Below are 7,101 nucleotides of genomic sequence, written 5' to 3'. Positions count from 1 at the left end.
GGAGGAACAATGCGGCGATTCTTCCTCTATCTTGAGGACTAACTATGTCCGGATTCCTGAGCTCTCTGAGCCGGATACCCGTCTACGGTAGGACATCACCCAAGCCCTGAACCTAGAATCAGGCAGCGGGCCAGACTTATCGGGTAACACTCCGGAATCCAAACTTCCAAGATTGGAAACTCCTCGGCCCCTGGGTCTCAAATCGGGTAGGGGTTCAGACTCAAATCCACCCACCCACCCAGACATAAACGATCTTTCCCACATCAGGCAAGAGCCCCATGAAACAGTACATCATTATTGGGCCAGATTCCTCCTTGTGATGAACAAGGTTAAGGACTGTCGCGAGGAAGACGCAGTCTCATTTTTCTGCAATAATTGCACAGACAAGGGGATCCTTAACGCCTTAAGTCACCGTGACATATCACGCTTTGCTGACTTGGCGTCCATATTACGAAAGTACTGTGCGATGGAAAGCGCCTGGAAAACCGAAACGAAATTTTGGGATAATCCGGCTCAGAATATACACCCAGTCCGAAGTAAAAGGGTGCACTATCATAAGACACGCGAGTTAGTTCCAAAGAAACAAAAACCCTCTACAGGGCATGGAACCGTATTGGAGGGATGGCTTAATGGACCCTGCAAAATTCATAGTACAACGGATACCATACCAATACACAGCCTTAGAGCATGTTGAATACTCCGGCAGGTGGCCAAAAGTGGCGAGGATCTTCTCATCCCAAATGCCACAGAGCACCATCCCGTGGATAACAATATGGTATTAACAGTCTTTGAGACCTTCGCATCAAATAATAGGCGCAAGCGAACACTCCGCAGCATTGCCCAAATCTGCCACGTGGCAGCAATAAATCCATGGAGTGACATGGCTATTACCTTCAATGCCAGTGACGAACCTAAATTCCAAACAGCCCGAGCACCAGCTGCACTGGTCCTCAGTCCAATTGTGGATGGCTTTCGACTCACCAAAGTACTCATGGATGGCGGCAGTGGATTGAACCTCATCTATGAGGAAGCTCTTAAAAAAATGGAAATAGACTGGAACCGCATTGAGCAAAGCAACACAACCTTCAGAGGAATCATCCCCAGTCGGGAAGCACGCCGTGCTAGGAAAATCACACTAGATGTGGTATTCGGCACGCTGGAGAACTATAGGTCCGAAGAAATTACATTCCAAGTGGCCCCATTTAGTAGTGGATACCACGCCCTTTTAGGACGGAAGGCGTTCACGATCTTCCAAGCCATACCCCATTATGGGTACATGAAGCTCAAAATGCCCGGGCCCAACGGAATCATCACTCTCTCTAGTGATCCGGACACAGCACTCCGCGCCGAAAACAAAACAGCCGCATTGGCCCTCGAGGCATTATCCGAAGCCCTTTCGGCTGAGGAATTAACTATGCTACGCTCCAAAGTGGACAGGGACGACGTGATTCTTGACAAGAGATCCAAGTCCACCCCTTTTAAACCAGCGGATGAAATAGTCAAATTCCAAGTCCACCCAACAGACCCTACAAAAACAGCCTCCATCGGGGCACAGTTAAACCCCACCGTGGACGCCGCACTACGAGAGTTCTTGCGCAAGAATTGGGACATATTCGCCTGGCACCACTCAGACATGCCAGGAATCCCATGCAGGCTGGCCGAGCACAGCCTCAATATCCTAACACTAGTAGAAAAAGGGTCAAATGTGAAGCACATTAGTGCCGGTTTGAATTTGAGCCGGCACTAATCTGTGCATTAGTGCCGGTTCCAACGGCTAGCCGGCCGCTCTCATTAGTACCGGTTCGTGGCAAACCTTTAGCACCGGTTCATGCCACGAACCGGTACTAATGTGAGTGGTGGCAGGATGTTGTTAGTCCGGGGCCCCTCCAGCACCTTTAGTACCGGGTCGTATCACGAACCAGTACTAAAGGTCGTCCTACATAGACCCTTCGTCCACCCGAGCTCGCTCTGTTCTTCCCCTTTCCCCTCTCCTCTCTGTTCTTTTCCCTCTTCCTCTCAAGCTCATCACACATTTTGCCCAAAATTTGTCAAGATTTGAAGGGCCCCATCCATTCAAATGATCACAAAGGTTAGCAACTTTGTCCTTTCATCTCTCATTGCTAGATTAGCTTGTGCAATGCTTTATATAGTGATTGATTTTTGAGTTTAGTAATTTGGGAGGAATTATATATATGTGCTAGTATTTGATTTATATGCAATTTGAGGTCAAAAATAACACTTAGTTTGCATATGTAGGTGTGGTTTACTTAGTACCTTCTAAATCTCCGTCGTAACCACCGTTGATCGCTCGCAACGTCCCGTCGCCGGCACCACCTTGTGGTGAGCCTCTTGTTCATGAAGTTTTATATAAAAAATTGATGTTTGTGTGATTTGGATATATAGTTACTCGTATAATTATCTTACCTATATGTTGTTTGTTATACATAGTGCCATGGTTTTGATATCCGTCCCCGTCGGCCCTCGTCCGGGTTATGATTCGCATGTTGTATATTCTCTTTTAAAACTATTCATTGCATTTCGTGTTTATGACAAATTATGCCCATCAAGTTGACATAGATATTTGTATGTAGGAGGTAGTTGAACCGGAAATTCCAATCGACCCTATTGTCGAGAGGTTAAATTTAGTTGAAAGAGAAAACAGGGATTTGAAGGAAAAATTGAAAAGAATTGAGGGGGAGAAGATGGAATTGGAGTTGCATGTTGCCGATGTCGTCGATGATCACAAGATTAAGATGGAGAAAATGCGCTTGAAGATTAGAAAGATTAGAAAATATGCCATTCATAGTGAGGCTTGGTATCATTATGCTGTTGGATCAATTGTTACCTTAGTTGCGATCTTGATCGCATTTGTTGTTGCATTTAAATTCTTTAGCTAGAGAGTTATTTGTTTGTTGCATTTAAGTGTTGTATGATCTTTATGTATGAACTTTATGTATTGTATTAATTTGGTGTTTTCGGTGCTGTGTATTGAAGATGAGCCGGCAATGGATGTACGATGACCGATGCTCTCGTGAGTTCATTAATGGCGTGCATACTTTTCTGCTTGTGGCTGAGGCAAACAAGCGGGCGGATGGTTTTATGCCTTGTCCATGTGCTGGCTGTAAGAATGGTCACAATTACTCTACGTCAAGAACCATTCACGTCCACCTGTTTGAGTCTGGTTTCATGCCCCACTATAATGTTTGGACCAAGCATGGAGAAAGAGGGGTTATGATGGAAGACAATGAAGAAGAAGAGGACGACGACAGCTATCCTGGCCATGGGTTCCCTGAATACGATGATACAACAATGAGGGAAGAAGCTGAGCCGGTAATGCGGGAAGAAGCTGAGCCGGAAATGCGGGAAGAAGCTGAAGAAGAGGCATCAGATGAGCCCGTTGATGATCTAGGTCGGGCCATTGCCGATGCAAAGAGAAACTGCGCAAGTGATTTGGAGAAGAAGAAGTTGCAGCGCATGTTAGAGGATCACAAAAAATTGTTGTACCTAAATTGCGTAGGTGACAAGAAAAAGCTGGGCACCACACTAGAATTGCTACAATGGAAGGCAGAGAATGGTGTATCTGACAAGGGATGTGGAAAGTTGCTGGTAATGATAAAGAATATACTTCCAAAGGACAACGAATTGCCCGAGAGTACGTACGAAGCAAAGAAGGTTGTCTGCCCTCTAGGGTTAGAGGTGTAGAAGATACATGCATGCCCTAATGATTGCATCCTCTACCGCGGTGAGTACGAGGATTTGACGCTTGCCCAGTATGCGGTGCATTGCGCTATAAGATCAGCCGCGATGACCCTGGTGATGTCGAGGGCGAGCGCCCCAGGAAGAAGATTCCTGCCAAGGTGATGTAGTATGCTCCTGTAATACCACGGTTGAAATGTTTGTTCCAAAACAAAGAGCATGCCAAGGCGATGCGATGGCACAGAGAAGACCGTAAGAAAGACAGAAAGTTGAGAGTACCCGCTGACGGGTCGTAGTGGAGAAAAATTGAAAGAAAGTACGGGAAGGAGTTTGCAGATGACGCAAGTAACATATGGTTTGGTCTAAGCGCAGATGGCATTAATCCTTTTGGGGAGCAGAGCAGCAACCATAGCACCTGGCCTGTGACTCTATGTTTGTATAACCTTCCTCCTTGGTTGTGCATGAAGCGGAAGTTCATTATGATGTCAGTGCTCATCCAAGGCCCTAAGCAACCCGGCAACGACATTGATGTGTACCTAAGGCCATTAGTTGAAGAACTCTTACAACTGTGGAATGGAACAGGTGTACGTGCATGGGATGAGCACATGGGGGAAGAATTTGACCTAAAGGCGTTGCTGTTCGTGACCATCAATGATTGGCGTACTCTCAGTAACCTTTCAGGACAGACAAACAAGGGATACCGCGCATGCACGCACTGTTTGGACGATACCGACAATTTATATTTGGCTAATTGTAAGAAGAATGTGTACCTGGGACATCGTCGATTTCTTCCGAGCAGGCATCCCGTAAGAAAGAAAGGCAAGAATTTCAAAGGTGAGGTGGATCACCGGACGAAGCCTCGCCACCGTACTGGTGCTGATGTACATGATATGGTCAAGGATTTGAAGGTGGTCTTTGAAAAGGGTCCTGGTGGACAACCTGTTCCAAATGACGCCAACGGACGCGCACCCATGTGGAAGAAGAAATCTATATTTTGGGACCTGCCCTATTGGAAAGACCTAGAGGTCCGCTCCGCAATCGACGTGATGCACGTGATGAAGAATCTTTGTGTGACCCTTCTTGCCTTCTTGGGCGTGTGTGGAAAGACAAAAGATACACCTGAGGCATGGGAGGACCAGCAACATATGCATGGAAAAGACGGCATACATCAGGGTCATGCAAGCTACACTCTTACCAAAGAAGAGAAGGAAATCTTCTTTGAATGCCTGCTCAGTATTAAGGTACCGTCTGGCTTCTCGTCAAATATTAAGGGAATAATAAACATGACAGAGAAAAAGTTCCAGAACCTAAAGTCTCATGACTGCCACGTGATTACAACGCAACTGCTTCCAGTTGCATTGAGGGGGCTTCTACCAGAAAACGTTCGATTAGCCATTGTGAAGCTATGTGCATTCCTCAATGCAATCTCTCAGAAGGTAATCGATCCAGAAATCATACCAAGGTTAGAGAAATGATTTGGTGCAATGTCTTGTCAGTTTCGAGTTGGTGTTCCCACCATCCTTCTTCAACATCATGACGCACATCCTAGTTCACCTATGTGATGAGATTAACCTTTTGGGTCCTGTATTTCTACACAATATGTTCCCCTTTGAGAGGTTCATGGGAGTCTTAAAGAAATATGTTCATAACCGTGCCAGGCCAGAAGGAAGCATCTCCAAGGGCCATGAAAATGAGGAGGTCATTGAGTTTTGTATTGACTTTATTCCTGACCTTAAGCCGATTGGTGTTCCTGAATCGCGGCATAAGGGCAAACTGGATGGAAAAGGCACGCTAGGAGGGGAAAAAATAATATGTATGGACGGACATTCTCTCACTAAAGCACACTACACAGTTCTACAGAATTCCGCCTTGGTGGCTCCGTGGATGAACACAAGAATTTGCTACGCTCCAAACACCCGGAGTGGTTTGATCACTGGATTACACGTGAACAAACCAGGAGTTTCGCCAGCTTGTTGCAGACATGTACCATGCATGACGCCTCTATTGAATATGACATGTACTTGCTGTCCCAGTTACCATCTTCGAATATAATGGCTTTCAAAGGGTACAAGATAAATGGTAATACATTTTACACGATCGCCCAAGATAAGAAGAGCACCAACCAAAACAGTGGTGTCCGCTTTGATGCAGAAACCAAGACGGGAAAGGAAACATATTATGGTTATATACAGGACATATGGGAACTTGACTATCGACGTGGTTTGAAGGTCCCTTTGTTTCGGTGCAAATGGGTCAATATGACACGAGGCGGGGTAACGGAAGACCCGCAGTACGGAATGACGATAGTGGATCTCAACAATCTTGTGTATGCAGACGAACCATTCGTCCTAGCCAATGATGTGGCATAGGTTTTCTGTGTGAAGGACATGTCTACCAAGCCGAGAAAAATAAAAGATAAGGAAGCGAATGCATCGTACAATGAGCCAAAGCGGCACATAGTTCTTTCTGGGAAGAGAAACATCATGGAAGTGGATGACAAGACAGACATGTCAGGAGATTATGAAAAGTTTGATGAAATTGCTCCATTCACAGTGAATATTGACCCGAGCATCCAGTTAAATGATTAAGATTTTCCATGGCTACGGCGCAAAGGGACACACGCGAAGAAAAAGTTTCACACCCAAAGATCTGGGATGTGATCGGCTTCACTATCATCACTTTCTTCTGTGTTTCACACCTAGGAGGGAATCTCTGTAATATTTAGGGTAGCTAGTTATGTGTTTTGGCATTTGAAACGCGAAGAAATTTTATGTGCAAGCAAATTCTTTCATGCATTTACTGATTTTTTCCAGCTAAATGACCCTGAAATTGAAAAGCATTTCAAATGAACTCAGAAAAGGTTGAAAGTTGGCATGGTATCATAATTTCACCCACATAGCATGCGCAAAAAAGTAGAGAGGGTTACCGCAAAAACTGGATGCACTTCGTATACAAAATGGACAATCTCTTTCGAAGTATCATGGTTTCGGACGAAAACTCATCCGTTACAAAAGGCATTTCATTTTTTAAATAACCTAAGCATTAACAAATTGAATATAATGATAAAACACACTAATATTAAACATAAGAAAAAAGAATCACTGAAAAATCTATTTTCAAAGTTAAGTTATTCACAAACTAGTGATTCACACAAATTTCAAATAATTCAAAATTTAAACTATTCAAATTTGTAAACTACCGGTACTAACAGAAAGTTTGTAATTTTTTGTACCTAAAGAAAAAATATTCACAAAGAAACTCTAAATACAGCAAAAAACAACTAAAAAATAAATAAAACAAAAATAAATAAAACAAAAATAAATAAAGAAAAAAAGTAAGAAAAAAGCCCACCTACTGCGCCACAGCGGCCTGCATACGACTAGAAACCCAACCTGTTGTTGGGCC

Source organism: Triticum urartu, chromosome 3 (genome assembly GCF_003073215.2).
Source record: "Triticum urartu cultivar G1812 chromosome 3, Tu2.1, whole genome shotgun sequence".
Lineage (NCBI taxonomy): Eukaryota > Viridiplantae > Streptophyta > Magnoliopsida > Poales > Poaceae > Triticum > Triticum urartu.
The sequence above is the reverse complement of the archived record's forward strand: the minus strand, read 5'-3'. Positions refer to the sequence as shown.